Source organism: Myxine glutinosa, chromosome 5, assembly GCF_964187855.1.
Source record: "Myxine glutinosa chromosome 5, kmMyxGlut1.1, whole genome shotgun sequence".
Classification (NCBI taxonomy): Eukaryota; Metazoa; Chordata; class Myxini; order Myxiniformes; family Myxinidae; genus Myxine; species Myxine glutinosa.
In genome coordinates this window covers 187,794,080-187,815,031 of record NC_136265.1, presented here as the reverse complement: position 1 = coordinate 187,815,031, position 20,952 = coordinate 187,794,080, and the positions used below count along the sequence as shown (strand labels likewise).

The 20,952-nt window shown below is 46.6% G+C and overlaps 1 protein-coding gene across 1 annotated transcript in view; it reads left to right on the top strand.

Annotated features, from left to right (window-relative positions):
- The window catches only part of LOC137426594 (synaptosomal-associated protein 25), a 121,460-nt gene that overhangs the window by 59,733 nt on the left and 40,775 nt on the right, over positions 1-20,952 (top strand). The window lies entirely within an intron of this gene.

Below are 20,952 nucleotides of genomic sequence, written 5' to 3'. Positions count from 1 at the left end.
ACCTGGACAGAAAATACAGGATGAGTCAACAGTACACGTGGAGAAAGGAAAATAAATGTTTTTGGTTTTTTTTTTGTTTGTTTGGTTTTTGGGGGTGGGGGGGGGGGGGAGGTGGGGATTTAGAACGTTAGACAGAGTATTATGTTCGGGGTAGAAGGGACAAAAACTAAGAGCCAAGCAAAACACGATTAAGATAACAAACACCGACGGGGGTACAACTACAAGGCCGCACACGAGGAGCAGAACACGATTAAATAATTACAAGTTACAGGAAATTCAAACCAAAAGTAACTATAATCAAAACAATAACGCATGGACGATAAAATAACGAGTTGAAATTTGACAATCTATCTGGGGAAATGGGGGAGAAACACGTGGTCGAAGAACGAACGAACGAACGAATAAGAATGAATAAACGAATGAGAACAGAGAAGGAAATGTTTTTTTTTTGGATTTTTTTGAGTTGTGATTTACACAAGGAAGCGGGCTATGGGGTGAAAAGATTGGGAAAACAGAACGAAAGTTATTGGATCACAAAAACACGGACCGCTGAGAGAAAAACAAAGCCTCAAGGTTGTACAGTGTTCACTGTACAACTACAAGGCCTCAAAACACGACCCGAATTAACACGATTATCAATACAGGTATGAAAGATTTGCACCGAAAATCTTCGTCGGGAGACAATATATACACCATAAAATAAATAGTTATAACGAAAATACAAATGGGAACAATTACTTAACTTCGATTTCGATGGATAGCATGGAGAGCTGAGAATAAACGAACCCTCGCCAGCAAGACCGGAAACGGAAGTTTCTCAGGAACCCTTCTCAGGAATGTTTGTCCGTGCTCTATCCTTTTAAATGCTGAGCATAAAGCACAGAAAGAGCATGAAACAGTCTTTCATACGATTCGGCCGGGGGGTGTTTTTGGCAGACGTTTGACTCAAAGTATTTTGGGCAAGGATTTGAAATTTCGCCAAGGTGCCAGCGATAACTAGCCTATACTTTGTGAAATACACGGTGACATCTTTAATGGCCACTGACAACTGGTGCTAGCTCACGGGTCCTTCTGATGGAATACGCACACATTGATGCTTCGCCCTGTCTGTGAAACACCAGCATGGCAATTTGTGTTTTGGGTCAACCAGAACCTCCGTTAGGCGCCCGCGGAGTCAGCGGCCGCTGGGGGCCCCCCACATCGGCTTTCTTTAAAGTCCAGTTGTGCAACATAGACGTTTCCAATAACACAATCCTGCCCTGTTCTCATCTTCCCTCCCTCTCCCATGCCTGTTTATCGTCCTGCTCGTCTCCTCCTCGCCTTTTTGTGTGCTTGCTGTCTCATCATCGTCCTGCCCATCGCTTCTTCCATGCCCAACTTCCGCCCTTCCCCTGCTGCCACCAGAGATAAGTCGCCCAGTTTGGTCCCTCACTTCCTCTGTGCTTGTGACTGGAGAGACCAGCTCCCAATCGCTTCACTGGTGGGTTTAATCAAAGACATCATGTTGCACTTCACAACCACGTGTAACATACCTATCTGTAAATCGAAATTCTCAATGAGGATGAAAAATACAGCGAAACACGCGAAAACCCGGACCTTTCGTGGCAGAGTTGTTGTTGTTGTTGTTGTTGTTGTTGTTGTTGTTGTTTATGTGCTCCTTCCGTGTCCGTCACGCTTTATTCTAAAATATTAAATGGTTCCTGCCGCCATACGTTAAACATCTTCTTCATCCAATTCAGAAAGATAGACGGACTTTTAAAATAGAAACCTGTATCTTTATGTTTTAAACAGACATTGAATTTTTTCCCAAGTAAATCGATGATTTCTTCTTGTTTCCATACTTTTTCCAGTAACATCCCTACATCCTTTTTCATAAAAAAAAAAAGTTTTTATTACTTGCTAAATAGCTTTCCAACGACCTCAAAGTAAATCGAATGAAATTTACTATGAATTATTTACTCGATTTTACGTCATTTCCTCCATCTTCCGGAAGTACTTTTAGAACGTGAGTCAGCGTTAACTTCTTTATCTTAATACACTCGGCATTAGGCTCACATAAGCTATCCTGGCAATAATGAACAGTGATAGGCACAGAAATACTTACCTGACAGGAGAAACACTGTGATCCTGGGTCAGGTGGAGTGGTGGACTCACTCCTATGGAGGCGGGGTCCTATTGTATGACCATGCGTTCTGGCCCTTCGGGGTCACGATGCATGTGTTTTGAATGACCATGTGCTTCAGCCCTTGAGTTGAGGTGCATGTGTATGCTAATGGGACAGCCTTGATAGACGGTGTGGCTTGGCCATGGGGTCAAGGTGCACATCCAAGGCTGTTTAAATGTTTGATTTTTTACCGTTTTTTATTATAAAAAAGGCGCCTCATAAGCAGGCACAGAAACCGAGGTCCGAGACATTACGAGTCTGGAGCAGCATAAAGAAAAAATGAAGAGGCGTCGAAGGTTGCAGAAACGAAATTGAGAGGTTGTCTTGAGAAATTTCTGATTAAACCACCCAGAGCGCAACACAGCACATTTGACTTAATGTCACGGCTCCAGCGCCAGGAGCAAGATAGGAATTCTGGGGACATGGATGAAGACACAACACTTTCAATGGAAGAGCAGATGCCGGGACAGGCAGAGAAAGAATCAGTTGGAGGTGAACAGTCTGTGGATTTTGTCGAAAATTTTGCTGACCCGTCAGAGTGGCCTCAAGTGCTGGCTGGACCAGGTGACAATTTCTGCCATTGTCAAGTTCGGTCCAAAGCATGTGAAAGTGCATGATTTTGCAAAAAACGATGCGAATAGGAGATTAATTATTATAGAAAGCTCAAAAATGGTGAACGAATCGAGCGCACATGGCTAATATACAGTCACATGAAAAAGTAAGTACACCCCATGTAAAGTTTTGACTTTTTCAACATATTTCAACATACAGCTATTTGATCTTCATTTCAACAATATTGATAGATAAAGGTGATATAATACAACAAATATCATGAAACATTTACATTTTGTAGTCCATTGTATAATTTAAATAAACATAAATGCAAATTTTGCCTGTGGAAAAAGTAAGTACACCCTTGGCTCGAATAGGTGGTATTGCCCCCTTTGGCAGAAACAACCTCAAGTAGGCGTTTCTTATAACTGTCTACCAGTCTCTGACATCGACTGGGAGAAATGTTTGCCCACTCCTCCATGCAGAATTATTTCAGCTGTGCAATGTTTGAGGGGTTTCTTGCATGCACGGCTCGTTTCAAATCCCCCCACAATATCTCGATGGGATTTAGATCCGGGCTTTGTTTTGGCCATTCCAGAACCCTCCATTTCTTTTTTTTCAGCCATTCCTTGGTGGATTTACTGGTTTGTTTAGGGTCATTGTCATGTTGCAAGGTCCACCTTCGGTTGAGCTTCAACTTTCCGACAGATGGCCTCACATTATCCTCAAGCACCCTCTGGTACAATGAAGAATTCATAGTGGATTCTATGATGGTGAGCTGCCCAGGCCCTGATGCAGCAAAGCTGCCCCAAACCATAATATTTCCACCACCATGCTTTACAGTTGGTATCAGGTTCTTGTGGTCAAATGCTGTCTTTGGTTTTCGCCAAACATGTCTTCTAGTACTGTGGCCAAATAGCTCTACCGTTGACTCATCTGTCCAGAGCACATTGTTCCAGTAGTGCTGGTCTTTGCCTAGGTGTTCATTGGCAAACTTTAGTCTTGCCCTGATGCTCTTTCTGGACAGCAAAGGTTTCCTCCTGGCACACCTCCCACGTAGATCAAATTTGTGCAGCCTCTTTCTAATGGTAGACCCGTGCACTTTGACATCAACAGTGGCAAGAGCTACCTGTAGGTCCCGTGATGACATTCTGGGGTTCTTCGAGCCTTCTTTCAGCATCTTGCGGTCTGCTCTAGGGCTGAACTTGCTGGGGCGGCCTGGCCTGAACAAGTTGGCAGTTGTTTGGAATCTTCTCCACTTGTAGATGATCTTCCGGACAGTCGAATGATTGATTTCAAATTGTTTGGAGATCTTTTTAAATCCCTTCCCAGACTCGTAGGCATCTACAACCTTCTTTCTGAAGGCCTCAGAGAGCTCTTTTGATCCCGGCATGGTGATGCCGCACACTTCAACAACAAAGAGCAACTCAAAATAAATGTCTGAGGTTTAAATAAGACAAGTTTCTCCAAGATCCTCTCTAACGATGTTCTAATCATTTGCACCTGAGCTGGTGCATCTGATTCTAATTTTAGGTATTTGAAGTAGTGATAAATGTAGGGGTGTACTTACTTTTTCCACATGCGAAATTTGCATTTATGTTTATTTAAATTATACAATGGACTACAAAATGTAAATGTTTCATGATATTTGTTATATTATATCACCTTTATCTATCAATATTGTTGAAATGAAGGTCAAATAGCTGTATGTTGAAATATGTTGAAAAGGTCAAAACTTTACATGGGGTGTACTTACTTTTTCACGTGACTGTATTCTATAGCAGCCGACAATGTGCACTGCTTCTGTTGTAAGCTTTTTGGAAATGTCGCCATGCACCTCACCTGTGATGGTCTTTCAGCCTGGAAAGATTTGTCAAAAACATTGTCCCGACATGAAGCCTCACCACACCACACAGCTTGTATGCAGAAGTGGCAGGAATTGAATGCAAGGTTAAAAGCCGGAAAGACTCTCGATGATAAGCGTCAGAGTTTGATATACCTGGAGAAAAAATATTGGAGAAACGTCCTTGAGCGTTTGATTGCGATTGTTCATTTTTTCGCTGAGAGAAATCTGGCATTCCTTTGGTCATCGAAAGGCCTCTACGAGCCTAACAATGGTAATTTTATTGGGCAGTTGGAGTTGATGGCTCGATTTGACCCAGTCATGCAGGAGCATATACGAAGATCATCAACCGGGGAAGTACGAGAAAACTATCTGAGTGCCGATATTCAGAACGAGCTCCTCAGATTATTAGCCAACAAAATCAGAAGTGAAATACTTGCACATGTTTCAACTTACAAGTACTACTCAGTGTTGCTTGATTGGACCCCAGACATCGGCCTCCAAGAGCAACTTTCTGTCATCATCTTCTTTTTAAATTTTTTTATTTTATACAAGATCGAGGCTCGTGAAAGAGCGAACATTAATCACACAAAAAGTCAAACCGACACATAAAACACAAAATAAGGGGAGCGGTAGACAAGATGGGGAGAGAGGGGGAAGGACACAAACACAACATTTGAGATCAGGGACATCGAGAGAAATGTGGGAGGGGGGAGAGGTCTTGGGGGGAGGTGGGAGAGGTATAAAACATATGGACACTGCAAGGACTTCCAGGAAATAAGTTGGAATTTAAAAAAAAGTGTATTTGGGGTGAATTAGCAGGGGTAGAAAAGATAAAGGTTTTGGATGGGGGAAGATAAGAGATGGTGGTGAACAGCTGTTTTAAAGACCTGGAGGGAGGAGTGGGATTGAAGGGAGTGGGGGAGTTTGTTCCAGAGGCGGGAGGAAAGGGGAATGAAAGTGAAGGTGAGCAGAGAGCCTAGATTTTGGCAGTTTAACCAAAAGAGGGTTGCTGGCAGCTCTTGTGCGAACTGTAGGAATATTTGGGGGACAGAGCACAGAGAGAGCTGGGGGTGCAAGGCCGGAGAGGAGTCGGCAGAAGACAGAAAGACCACCAACCTGCTTGCGGTGAGTGAGTGAAAGGCCCTCGGAGTTAGCTTCATCGCAGGAGATTCCAATGATTCTGAAAGCTTTGGTTTCAACAGCGTGAAGCCGAGCTAGGTGATCTGCTTCGTTCATGTGCAAGATGGAGAGGCTTCTGAAATATGCGGACATTTCCTCTCATTTTTTTGTTGTGAAAGACACGACCGGCATGAAACTAACGGATAAGTTATTGGAAATATTGGATAGCTTTGGTCTGCGTTTGTTTTACTACAGAGGCCAAGGATACGACAACGGCAGCAACATGAAAGGGAAACGTTCTGGCGTTCAGGCTCAGATTCTGCAGATGAACCCTCGAGCATTTTATGTCCCCTGCAATGCTCATAGTCTCAACCTTGTGGTTTCAGATGCTGCTCAGTGCTCAGTAATATCCATATAATATCATTTTTCGGCTTCATGCAACAGCTCTACATGCTTTTTGCAGCTTCGACACAAAGATGGGACATTCTAAGGGAACACATCTCCATTTCTGTAAAATCACTTTCTGAAACATGATGGGATTGTAAAACTGATGCTGTGAAGGTTGTGCGCCTTCAGCTGCAGAATGTAAAGGCTGCTCTACTGAGTTTGGCTGACACTGCAAAAGGAAAGGATGCTAAATGTTACAGCAAGGCAATGGGCCGAGTTAAGGAAGTGGGGACTTTCAGATTTCTCATATGCCTAGTCATCTGGTACGATATACTTGTCCAGATCAACCGAGTCAGCAAGGTATTGCAGTCAAAGGACATGCAGTTGGATGTTGCATTAGACCTAATCCAGGCGTGTCATGCTCACTTGGTGAACTATCGCGATTCTGGATTTGATCAGGCCATGGATACCGACCGCTAAGTGTCTTGCGCTGTCAGTGGAGGCAGAAACAACGTTTCGTGACACTCGCAAGGTTAGCAGTGAACGTTACTTTTCTTACGAGTCTGCAGATGAACCAGTTTCAGACCCACAGACAAAGTTCAAAATTGAATTTTTCTACAGGGTTATTGATGTTTGTCTGACTGCACCGGACAGTAGATTTTGAGCAGATGCACTGCATCCCAAACATGTCTTCTAGTACTGTGGCCAAATAGCTCTACCTTTGACTCATCTGTCCAGAGCACATTGTTCCAGAAATGCTGGTTTTTGCCTTGGTGTTCATTGGCAAACTTTAGTCTTGCCCTGATGTTCTTTCTGGACAGCAAAGGTTCCCCATGGCACACCTCCCATGTAGATCAAATTTGTGCAGCCTCTTTCTAATGGTAGACTCGTGCACTTTGACATCAACAGTGGCAAGAGCTACCTGTAGGTTCCGGATGACATTCTGGGGTTCTTCGAGACTTCCTTCAGCATCCAGCGGGCTGCTCTCGGGCTGAACTTGCTGGGGCGGCCTGGCCTGAACAAGTTGGCAGTTGTTTGGAATCTTCTCCACTTGTCGGTGATCTTCCGGACAGTCGGATGATTGATTTCAAATTGTTTGGAGATCTTTTTAAATCCCTTTGCAGACTCGTAGGCATCTATAACCTTCTTTCTGAAGGCCTCAGAGAGCTCATTTGATCTAGGCATGGTGACGCCGCACACTTCAACAACAAAGAGCAAACCAAACTAAATGTCTGAGGTTTAACGAAGACAGGTTCCTCCAAGATCCTCTCTAACGATGTTCTAATCATTTGCACCTGAGCTGGTGCACCTGATTCTAATTTTAGGTATTTGAAGTAGTGATAAATGTAGGGGTGTACTTACTTTTTCCACATACGAAATTTGCATTTACGTTTATTTAAATTATACAATGGACTACAAAATGTAAATGTTTCTTGATATTTGTTATATTATATCACCTTTATCTGTGAATATTGTTGAAATGAAGATCAAATAGCTGTATGTTGAAATATGTTGAAAAAGTCAAAACACTACATGGGGTGTACTTACTTTTTCACGTGACTGTAGATATATTCAGAAATCATCAGATCTGCATTTGCTCTTTCCATCGTGAAATTCGAATTAACGACGTCATTTTCCTTGTCGGAATTTCTTCTCTCATCATTTTATTTCAGCGATTGATTGGGCTTTTTAAAAGGGTTCCACAAACTAATTTTGAAGGATTTCTGACATAATCTCAGCTCACTTTCTGAGATATAAAGATTTTTTTAAATGTTTGCAATTTTTGGTCATTATGATTTTTAAGGTCAAATTTTTATTTTTGTATCGCAATGGAACCTGACAGTCAATTCGTAAGTCAGATTTGTTTTGATGTGCCTTAATACATAGATTTGATGGGCTTTAATGCAAAAACCCACTTCTTCCTCTGATGATTCATTCCAGAGTTATTGTTAGAAATGTGATTTTCACCCTTTGATGACCTTGACATTTGACTTGGTTCCGAGGTATAAATCGATTCTTCGCCTGAAGATCTGTCACCATATTATTAGCCCTACAATAGAAAGGGCCGCCACGTGAGGTTTGCAGGGGGCCCCCCACTTGAGATTTTCTGGGGGCCACCCACATACCCAGCGGAGGCTCTGGGGTCAACATTCAATCTCAGAGGCGAGTGCACATACCTCTAGGCTATCCTGCCACCCCCCATCAAATAACTTAGGCTACAAATCTAATTTCAACTCCTGATCAACAGCATTTTCAAAACACTTTTTCATTTAAGTTGGTACGATATTACCCCGAGAGGTTTGTTTTGGCTTGCAGAAATGAAAAAAAAAGTCATATTAACTTTAAAATGTAACATTGCATTTTGGATGAAATATATTACCAGTGATGTGCCCGACATCGAGTCAGAGTCTAAAATTGTCCTCCTCTTATACGCAACTTCATTTTTCCCCTCTTCGCTTAAATAAAACAGCAAAAAACTCCATTAAACTCCAAAAAATCTTGACTCAATCTACATGTTATTTCCTTTCTTCGTCTTCTTTTTTTTTAGTCCTAATTGTATGATCCCACAGACGTTAAAGATCCCATGGTCTTTCGCGAAGAGTAGGTGGGCTATTGTCGGTACCTTGGCCAAATTCCTGCCCGAACTACGGCGGGAAGGCAATGGCAAACCACCCAGTATAACCCTTGCCAAGAAACTGCTTCTGCAACACTGAAGCTCCATAACAGGCATGGTAGATGCCTGTGCCATAGTAGATGCCTGTGCCATGGTAGATGCCATAACAGGTATGGTAGATCAAAAGTAGAACCAGAGAGGATTATTGCAGAGATAAATGAGTGTAAGAAGAGTATCGCAGGCATGATAGGTTTCAGGGAAGAGAAGTGTTTTGGAGGGATATGTACATGGGTGTGGGTCAGAGTCAAAGATTTTCCCTTATTACCTCCGCCACCTTCAGAGGTTATGTTTTGCCCCTGTCTGGTTGTTTATCTGTCTGTGAGCAGGATGTCTCAAAAAGTTATGGACTGATTTGGACGAAACCAGGTGGATAGGTTGGGTGTTTCACAATGATTAATTGATTAGCTTTTGGTGAAGATCTGGATCTGGATCCGTATACTAGAATTTTTAAGTGATTCTTCACCATTGAGAGATAGGGCCCAAAAATTATATTACAAAAAGTTGTGGACGGATTCGGATGAAACCTGGTGGATGAGTTGGGTAGGTGACAAGAACAAGCCAATTGAATTTTGGTTGAGGTCCGGATGCAGAGCTGGCCTATCAGTGGGATACAAAACGAAAAAATATATATCAGCCATGATCTTTCTTGGCCTCCAAGGCAAACTACATTTCAAAGTTGGCCTCCAACACTAGATGCTGACTGGGCATCCTCCGTTGTGGAAAGTCCTTCCTTGGCACACCTGAATTACTATCTACGAACACGGCATTCGTTCGCAGCTTGATGGAGTACTGCTCTGCCCTCTGGGTTGGTGCTCCTGCCTCACATCTTGCTCAGAATGACGCCCTGGAAACCAAGACCTTTTGAGATTATTGAAATCTCCCGCGATGAAGCTGAGTCTATGGGTCTATCACTTCGCCATCGCAGACAGGTTGGTGGTCTCTCTGTCTTCAACCGCCTCCTTTCTGGCATTGCACACTTTGATATCTCCGTGCTTTGTACCCCCTCAGTTTCTAACAGTTCACAATCAAACACCTTTTGGTGAAACTACCAAAATCCAGGATCACTCATTTGTTCCTTTCTTCCCCCACTTGTGGAACCAACTTCCACATTCTCTTCAATCTCATTATTCCCTCAAAGTCTTCAAGACAGCTGTTCACCACCATCTCAGATCATCCCCAATCCAAAACTATGATCTTTTCTATCCTCATTAACCCACCTTCCCCTCACCCTAATCCCTCCCCCTTCCAAATTTCCAGTTTCCTACCTGAGAGTTCCTTCTGTATCCATTTTGGCCACCAAATGCATCCTCTCCCCTCCTCCCCCCATTCGCCCCCACACCCATTGCCATTGCTTGTCTGCCTCCCTCTGTCTAGGCCTTCAGCTCTCTTGTTGGTGTTTCCCCCCTCTCTCTCTGCTGTTGGTGTTTCCCCCTCTTTCTGCTATTCCTTTTGATCCGTTGCAACCTGATACATTTGGTGTACTAGTACTAGCTCTTCCATGGCCCTCGACTATGTATACAAAAAAAATGTTTAGCCTGGTGGAGGTATGTACTCTTCCAACTGCTATTCTAGTTTTAATTTGAATACGTAATAAATCTAATGCCCATAATGTATTTTAGTTAAATTGGATGACATGTTTTGTCTCAATTATAATTTTTCTCATGTTTATTTTTTTCATTTCCATATCACTTGTATCGGAGAGTACTAGTACTCTCTATGTAGGGATGGCGCGGAAAAAAATGACGGTCCCATCTGCTACGTGTAAAACTAAAGTTGGATTATCTTCTTTAACAACTCACATACAGTCACGTGAAAAAGTAAGTACACTCCATGTAAAGATTTGACTTTTTCAACATATTTCAACATACAGGTATTTGATCTTCATTTCAACAATATTGATAGATAAAGGTGATATAATATCACAAATATCATGAAACATTTACATTTTGTCGTCCATTGTATAATTTAAATAAACATAAATGCAAATTTTGCATGTGGAAAAAGTAAGTACACCCCTACATTTATCATTACTTCAAATACCTAAAATTAGAATCAGGTGCACCAGCTCAGGTGCAAATAATGAGAACATCGATAGAGAGGATCTTGGAGGAACCTGTCTTATTTAAACCTGACATTTGGTTTGGTTTGCTCTTTGTTGTTGAAGTGTGCGGCATCACCATGCCTAAATAAAAAGAGCTCTCTGAGGCATTCGTAAAGAAGGTTATAGATGCCTACGAGTCTGGGAAGGGATTTAAAAAGATCTCCAAACAATTTGAAATCGATCATTCGACTGTCCGGAAGATCATCTACAAGTGAAGAAGACTCCAAACAACTGCCAACTTGTTCAGGCCAGGCCGCCCCAGCAAGTTCAGCCTGAAAGCAGACCGCAAGATGCTGAAAGAAGTCTCAAAGAACCCCAGAATGTCATCATGGGACCTACAGGTAGCTCTTGCCACTGTTGATGTCAAAGTGCACGAGTCTACCATTAGAAAGAGGCTGCACAAATTTGATCTACATGGGAGGTGTGCCAGGAGGAAACCTTTGCTGTCCAGAAAGAACATCAGGGCAAGACTAAAGTTTGCCAATGAACACCAATGAACACCAGGCAAAGACCAGCACTTCTGGAACAATGTGCTCTGGACAGATGAGTCAAAGGTAGAGCTATTTGGCCACAGTACCAGAAGACATGTTTGGCGAAAACCAAAGACAGCATTTGACCACAAGAACCTGATACCAACTGTAAAGCATGGTGGTGGAAATATTATGGTTTGGGGCAGCTTTGCTGCATCAGGGCCTGGGCAGCTCACCATCATATAATCCACTATGAATTCTTCATTGTACCAGAGGGTGCTCGAGGATAATGTGAGGCCATCTGTCGGAAAGTTGAAGCTCAACCGAAGGTGGACCTTGCAACATGACAATGACCCTAAACAAACCAGTAAATCCACCAAGGAATGGCTGAAAAGAAAGAAATGGAGGGTTCTGGAATGGCCAAGTCAAAGCCCGGATCTAAATCCCATCGAGATGTTGTGTGGGGATTTGAAATGAGCTGTGCATGCAAGAAACCCCTCAAACATCGCACAGCTGAAAGAATTCTGCATGGAGGAGTGGGCAAAAATTTCTCCCAGTCGATGTCAGAGACTGGGTGACAGTTATAAGAAACGCCTACTTGAGGTTGTTTCTGCCAAATGGGGCAATAGCACCTATTAGAGCCAAGGGTGTACTTACTTTTTCCACATGCGAAATTTGCATTTATGTTTATTTAAATTATACAATGGACTACAAAATGTAAATGTTTCATGATATTTGTTATATTATATCACCTTTATCTGTCAATATTGTTGAAATGAAGATCAAATAGCTGTATGTTGAAATATGTTGAAAAAGACAAAACTTTACATGGGGTGTACTTACTTTTTCATGTGACTGTAGGCTACATATGAGATCCTACCTGGTCTGTTCAGCTGATTGTCGAGGTTGGAATCACTTTTCAGTTCTCCAGGCCAAGGCAAAATCGAAATAAAGCAAAATAACGAGATCGCTCAAACCCGGGATTTCATCTTCTTGTTCATAATAATAATAATAATAATAATAATAATAATAATAATAATAATATTAATAATAATATTAATGAAGTGCGCAGTGCTACGCGCGTGACTTGCTACCAAGGAGGAAGCAGACAACGCGGTAAGTTTATTGTTCTTTATTGAAAGAGGTCACTGTAGCACTGGCGCGCTCCGGGCTGCGCACCCGGTGTATATCCTGAGGCCACGCCTACCCCTCGGCGTGGCCGCCGCCCACTTGGTGCGCGGAATGATGTCACCACGCCAGTGAGCTTCCGTGTCCGCCACACGCGCCCCCCCAGAATTCCCGCGCACCTGGAGGGCCAGTTTGCGGGGCAAACGGATGACCCGGCCGAAGCGCCCTCTGGCGACCGGCGGGGTGCAGCGATGCCAGGTGGGATGCCCCCGGCTGTACCCGGGATGGGTGCCGGACTGGGGGGCGGCGTGCCTGCGGTGCTGGGCGGTGCCGGGGGTCCGCCCGCAGGGGGGCGGCCCGATGCGGGGGCCGAGCCACCGGCGGTGGGTGGTCCACGTCGAGGTGGGCCGGCTTGAGGCGGTCTATGGAGACCCGGTCAGGAGTGCCGCCGATGTCCAGGGTTAAATGTTTCACCCCGGTCTCCAGCACGCGGAAAGGCCCGTCGTACGGGGGCCGCAGTGGTGTCCGGTGGGCATCGTGCCGGACGAAGACGTACTCCGCGGTGCGAAGCTCCGGGGCGACGTGTGTAGGAGGGTGCCCGTGGTGCGCCGTCGGCACCGGGGCGAACCTCCGGGTGGGCTCCTGAAGCGCAGAAAGCCCCTGCGCCGCGGACCATGGTGCCGTGGGGTCGGGGAGGAACTCGCCCGGCACCCGCAGCGGTTGTCCAAAAACCAACTCCGCCGCGGAGGCGCGCAGGTTGTCCTTGGGCGCCGTCCGGAGGCCCAGCAGGACCCAGGGGAGCCTGTCGACCCAGCCGCCGTCACGGAGGGTGGCCCGGAGCGCGGCCTTCAAGGAGCGGTGGAAGCGCTCGTACAGGCCGTTGGCCTGGGGGTGGTAGGCCGTGGTTCGGTGCAGCTGGACCCCGAGCCCCCGCGCGACCGCCCCCCAGAGCTCCGAGGTGAACTGGGGGCCGCGGTCGGACGAGATGTCCGAGGGGGCGCCGAACCGGGCGACCCAGGTGGCGATGAACGCCTGTGCGACGTCCGCCGCCGTCGTCGTCGCCAAAGGCACGGCCTCCGGCCACCGGGTGGTGCGGTGCATCAGGGAAAGCCTCGGGAGCCCCGGGAGCGGCGACCGCGCCAAGACTCGCCTGCGTGTCCAAAGCCGCGTAGTATTTGTCGGCCTCGGCAGCGAGCGCACGGGGTTCCGTTAACGCGGAACCGGCCAAAGCGAGGCGGACTCGTGCTGGCAGCTGGCGTCGAAATAACGCCCGGAATAGAGCGTTCGGGGTTTCGTCGCCCATGAGCGCCAGCATATGATCCATACGGACCGACGGTCGCGTGTCCCCGATTTCGGGGAGGTCCAAGAGGCGATCGGGCCGTGCGTCCACCGTAAGGCCGAACGTGGCGAGGAGGAGACGCTTGACCGCCTCGTACTTGCCATCGGCAGGTGGATCCCTTAGGACCAATACGACGCGGGTGGCCGTGCCGGGCCTGAGGGCGGCAACCACGTGGCAGTACATGGTCTCGTCCACCGTGATGCCTCGAAGTCGGAACTGGGCTTCTGCCTGCAGGAACCAAACTTCGGCTTGTGACTCCCAAAATTCGGGGAGCTTGATGGAGACCGCGTTGGTTGCCATTGTTGCGGCGGTTTTGGGTGGTCAGCGACGGCTGACTCGAATGTCGGAGGTCACCAATGAAGTGCGCGGTGCTACGCGCGCGACTTGCTACCAAGGAGGAAGCGGACAAAGCGGTAAGTTTATTGTTCTTTATTGAAAGAGGTCACTGTAGCACTGGCGCGCTCTGGGCTGCGCGCCCGGTGTATATCCTGAGGCCACGCCTACCCCTCGGCGTGGCCGCCGCCCACTTGGTGCGCGGAATGATGTCACCACGTCAGTGAGCTTCCGTGTCCGCCACAATAATAATAATCTTCTTCAGACAGCATATTTCTGAGCTGCCTCTATCAATGGCAATGATTCTGCTACCATTCGACAGAGTTTTACTTCCTGCAACATCCTTTGGTATTTTAATTCTCGTAGCTTGAAAGGATTCCTCGAAATGTACGGAAAACGACATTCCTATGTAAAAGAATGGGACTGGGGTAGGTGTGGCTATGACTGTCAATCAGCTTGATGGGGGCGGAGCCGCTAGACACATTTGCCTCAGTGTCGGCGTTATGCGTGATAACATGGAATCAAATAATATCAGCAGAAATATCATGTCTCGGGAAATGCCTCGTTTTTCAGTTACATTTATGAAAATAAAATAATAGCGAGGTACCAGTGCTATACACCGCACACAGGACACCAGTCGCGGGTGAAGGTAAAAGCAAACCACGTAATCAATAAACCTTCTCGACTCGCGGTTTCTCGGCGCCAGATTCGCTACGTCAGCGCATCACAAGAACAGTTTCATCTTTGTTTTGATGCATACTGCCTCGACTGCAGTGGATCCTAGTTTCCCTCCTCGCTCAACCCTGAACCTTGCTATACGCATGCGCAGATAAGAAAGCGTGTCACGTGTACTTGTACAGTGTGTTTGACTAACGTCTTTCTAATGATTTATAGTGACTGAATTTGTCTGACGAGAATCTACTCGACTATTACCGAGGTCTTCTGATTTCTCAGAAACAGGATTTGTATACTACAGATAAGTACTTTTATCTTATTTTGATAAAGTTCTTCATTGAAGTTAATTTTGCAAAACTATTATCAGAGAGTGCGCTGGCACTCTCGACTCTACGTACTAACGTCGGGATGACGTGGATAAAAAATGTCGGCCCCACCCATTGATACAAAACGAAAGTTGGAGTATCTTTTCGTACTCTTATGGTAGTTTATCGAGGACACTTGCAGTTCGAGTGTATAATATTGTTGTGGATCTCGGACATCGGCTCTCCCATTATCAAGGGGGGGTTAATCCCCTTGTCTTTTTACCTGGCCGACCCGAGTCCTAGAAGTTATAACGTTCCTTCCGGTCGGTGGTCAATAGGGTTGTTGGTCGAGTCTTAGTCCAATTACCTAAGTACTACCACTGGCCGTAAAGCAGGGAGATAACTCCCGCCCAAACCACGGCATTAGTGGACACGCCGAGCAAAGCGAGCCGCGATTCGGGCCGTTAACAGGGACTAAACCCGATTATAGTGGTTGCAATCGTGCTACGTTTACCCAATGGAGAAAAGACTGATGCGATCGGATGGAGAGGAAACCAAGAGAATAGGAAGAACAGATGGGTTTATTAATTATGTACAAAGAAAGAAGAGGAAACAAAAGGAATATACAAGATAGGAAGAGGAAGAAGCAGTTACACAGGGCAGCCTTAGACAGTCTTATTCTTAATACCCCGGACAAACATACACACTCACACGGGGATTGTAGATGGTAGGGTGGAACAGGTAGAGGGTCCGGCGATGGCGTCCACCTCGTCCGGTCCCCGACTTGTACCGTGCAGCAGATGGAAAACGGCAGCAGCTCTCGACGTGTAGTGGAACGCGACCGGACAATTATATAACGGGGGGAAGCTGGTACGCTGCATACGTAATATGTGCACTATACAAAGGCGCCAAACGCCCCCTCTCCAATGTACTCCTTTGATAAGGTGCTCCTTTCATCAGCGCCACTGCATCAGCCTCAGGTAAGTTCTGTCACCATCAGCGCTCTCTCCCATCAGTCAGTTCTTTCAATGCAACGCGTGTTCTTCCAGTAAGTAAGTGAACTTGCAATCACGACAGTCCTATGCGCAGTCCTGTAAAAGGGCTTTGCGTTCGCTTTTATAACTCACCAAGCGATCCCTCCGCGAGCCCCAAAGCCACGCCTGTCGGCGATGTCACTTCAGCCCTGGTTGGCTGGTTAAGGCTTACCGGCCCCGCCTTTGACGGCTGGATGACGTGGCCACACCTTCTTCTTGGCGTTCCGCCCCCTTTTTCCGGGTTTGCCTCGTGGCTTATGGCGGCGTTGAGCGAGCGCTAAGGCAGCTGCTGCTGGCCGAGGTGCGTACCACTTGGGAGGGGCCATGAGGTACAGACTGTAGGGGCGTGTAATGGCGTCGCTTGGAGAGGGAAGCTGACAAAATGAACGGAATGAGCCTACTTCTTATTTGATTGACACAACGCAGATTCAACTATTGGAAACACGGACTTACCTATACACATACTAATGAAATAACTGAAGTCCTATGGTGGCCTATGTGTTGCTTGTGGCCTAACTATGGGGTGCAACCTTTAACCTTTTAATAATGTCATATTTACACGTGTGGGTTCTCAACACCGCAACACTGCACCCCCCTTTTTCCAGGCTCATCCCGAGCCGAAACAATCAGGAGTATCTTTTAAATTAGTGCGACACTTAGGTGTGGTTACCCGCTACTTTTAACCTACTACCCTGAGTGCGACAGTTTTAACACTAGATTGCGTCCTACCTAACTGACTCACGCCCACAATTACCAGTAACCGAATTACAGAATTATTCTCAAACTAAACATTTAAGCCGGTGGGGAGCATTATTTACAAGACTACTGTTATTTACACTACAACCCAGGACCTGTCTTTTGTGGGAAAAGGGAAGAAAGATTTTGAAAAGAGGAAAATGCTACTGCAATGCACTGCACCGATACACCATACCCATATGTACCAATAAAATGCACCCTAATAAAAAAATGCACCAAAAAGCACCATCACCCATGCACCAAAAAAAAACATTTCAAAATAATAAATGATGTCTTCTTGCTTCTCTGCTGGGCCGATGTATCTTGGCTTGATTGATGGACCTTCTTCTTACTTGCTGTTAATTTAATAAAAAGGGCACACACCGCGTCCGCTTTTTTATTTCTGGCCAGCAGGGCCAACTCAGGTGGTCCGACTGCTGGGCATTGATGCCACTTAAAACAGTGGTCCGCAAGCCAGATACCGCTGGCAACAATGGTCGGTCCCAGCAGAGGTGCCAGGCCACAGAACGTGTGGTCCATAAGTGCCAGGCCACAGAATGTGTGGTCCATAGGGTGTACCGGTGCAGGCAGGCATGTAGGCATCAAGAGTGCAGGCAGCACAATTCAGGGCACCTGCACACTCCCCTCGGACACAAAAGACCATGGTCCATGAGTGGGGAAGGAAAACAAAGCAGAGTTTAGCAGGGGCCAAGGGTGCAAGGGTACACATAATCACAAGGCAATGCGACACGAAGGGCGCGGGAGAGCGAGCTGAGAAAGCTCATCCCTAGCGTTCGTCACCCCCCATGTCACCTACCCTACCCTTACCCCTACCCCGTATTTACACAATTTACAAATCCTTCTCTACCCGTCTTGTCCCCCATATCTCCCCTAATGCCAAATTCGTCATCAATCCCTCCTAAGGAGGAAGAGATGGAATACCCACAATGTCTCACCCACGTCAAGATGCGTCTTACATTCCAAACATTTGCCAAAACATGGTGTGGAGTCCTGTCACCTCGGTGAGTGGATGCGGATGGTGCGAAGAGATTTTATCCTAACTATCCTTCTAAATCCCTGGTGTTGGGCTAGCGGCTAGGGTGCCGGCTTAGGATCCCAGGATCCTGGGTTCGAATCCCGGTCGATCGCTGAATTAACGCCAGGGGGGTTGACTCAGCCTGTCATCCTTCCGAGGTCGGCTAATTGAGTACCAGTTCACTGGTAATTCCCTGTTTGTCGCTAAAGGCGGCAAAAAGGGTTGGCGTCAGGAAGGGCATCCGGCCGTAAAACATTGCTTCAAAAAGGGGACCAAAAAACAACAACAACCACGGTTCCCGAAAAAGGCCAACCCCCGCTTGCGGGGAAAAATGGCCTCTAAAGGTGTTTTTTTTAATCCTTCTAAATGACATTAACACCGTTTACACTACCCGGGGTCTCGCCCTGCCAATCCATTGGCCACTTTACACTATGTGGTTCTAAAAACCAATTCCCATTGCACATACTGTGGTGCTCACCAATTTGGGGTCTCACTCCCCCGATTTTTCTATGCTGTGCCCTCGCACAATTTCGGGGCTGGGTCGTGTGGCTCACCAGCAGGTCCGCTCACCTGCACACCTCCGCCACTGTAGTTGCCACTCGAGCTTGCCTAGCTCCTCACTAACCTAACCTGGGGAAGGCCCTCCTGGCTCTCTCACCCCTCTACTACCCGCTTTGGCATCGGGCTACCCGGGTCCTCCTTCTAGGATCCTCGGGCCCCACTCACAACTACACAACTACCCTAACTGGGGAAGGCCCCTTCTGGCTCTCTCACCCCCTGATCTCTAACTGGCTCCCAGAGCCTACCAGCGGCCTCACCTGGCCGACAGACTACCAGTGCCGGAGTGCCCATAACTACAAATGGTCACGCAACTACCACAACCCCCAAGGAACTGGAGCCACATGCAGCTGAAGCTCCGAGGGAGTTGGTGACGTAATGTCATGGTCAAGCACCATAACCTCCAACTGGCATCGTTCCGAGCATAACTCCCAAGGGATTCGAACCTCATGCAGTTGAAACCCCAAGGGAATTGGTTACTCCGGACACCAGGTGGGAAATTATGGTGGGCAATGACCATAACTACGAATTCAGTCACACGCCCACCCATTCCACCGACTCTTGCACCCAACAAAACACTACTTTCCACTACCCGCACCACAGATGTCAATATCCAACCAATTTACCTACTCCCTCTACCTACTCTTTTAAACTACCCTCCCTGGGTATTCGTGAAGGGGTCCATCCTTCCCCCATTCACTCCTTCGCACCATGCACTCCACTCCACTCATCCCACAATACTCACTCCACACCATTTATTCCAGACCACCAAGCTCTCTTGCACACTCTTGTGCTCTCACCATTCATCCTCTTGCACCCCTTACAAGTCAATTCACTCAACACAATGACACACATCCTCAATACTCCATCCATACACTTTGACACACACACACACACACACACACACACACACACACACACACACACACACACACACACACACACACACACACACACATCTCTCACGAGCATTGCCTCATGCGCTCAAATTTTCCCACGCTCAATTCCTCATTTCAACATGCTCACCAGCAAGACTGTCATTCAATTCCTTATTTCATAAACTACACCACAACCACACTGCATCATCTGACTAGCTATTTCCCCTAATATTAGTGCTTCCCGGCATCCCTTTATACTACTGCACATCCCCCGTCGTTATCATCCAACTACTCTACTCTACGTCCCCACTATCCTAGGATCCTGGGTTCGAATCCCGGTCGATCGCTGAATTAACGCCATGGGGATTGACTCAGCCTGTCATCCTTCCGAGGTCGGCTAATTGAGTACCAGTTCACTGGTAATTCCCTGTTTGTCGTAAAAGGCGACAAACAGGGTTGGCGGCAGGAAGGGCATCCGGCCGTAAAACATTGCTTCAAAAAGGGGACCAAAAAACAACAACAACCACGGTGACCGAAAAAGGCCAACCCCCGCTTTGCGGGGAAAAATGGCCTCTAAAGGTGTTTTATTTATTTATTTTTTACGCTACTCTACGTCCCCACTACCTGTACAAAAGTCACTACTTAACTCTCAAGTCTCCTAAAGTCATATCTAGATCTCTAACCATTATCCTAACCCTCCCTGGCCAGTTCACACCGCCAAAACCCCATAATAGTGTTGCAGCATAGCAAACCTGTTGTGCATTTTGTGATACAAGCACCAAATTTGGTACACTAGTAGACTATCATATTATGAAAAGATCTGGATATTGGGCCATCTCAGATTCAGAGATTTGATTTTTGCAAGATTTCGATTCGATTGGGATCGAAGAGAACACCTTCTTCGTCTTCTGTACAGTGAAGTTGCCAGCCCTGAATTCTCTGGCTACATCTGGGTGCTTCATTGGGAGTGCAACCGTGTCCCTCAGGTGAACAGGGACCCACCTGGCATAGTGTGTGTGGTCTAAGGCATGGAACCATGGGACCAGTTCCGTCAGGGCATCAAGGTACGTCGTGAATGAAGCCTGCCGCAGAGAACGCATGGAGACCAGTACCAACATCTCTAGTTCCAGCACAGTTGCCCAGTACTGAAAGTTGGGAATGTCTTCTCCTCTCTGGTGACACCAGTCTTCGAACTCAGGCAGGTCTTCTGCATCATCAGCATATGTCATACAGTGGCGTTCATACGCACGGTGTTGCAGGATGTGCAGTGCCGCTGCAGTGATTTGATGAGCTCTTCTTGTGCGGGTGACGTGGGCAGCTCGTAGGAAGGAGTCGGCCGTCCCTGGCGTTGCAATCTCAGCTTGCAAAATCTGCAAATCTTGCAAAAATCAAATCTCTGAATCTGAGATGGCCCAATATCCAGATCTTTTCATAATATGATAGTCTACTAGTGTGCCAAATTTGGTGCTTGTATCACAAAATGCACAATTCTTTTGAATATTTGGGCTAAGCCGCCCCACTATAAGTCTATTGCTCCTCTGCCCCAAACAGAATGTGAGGGATGGTAGAGCTACCATCCCTCGACATCACTATCGCCATTTGTCCTCTACTCTGAGCC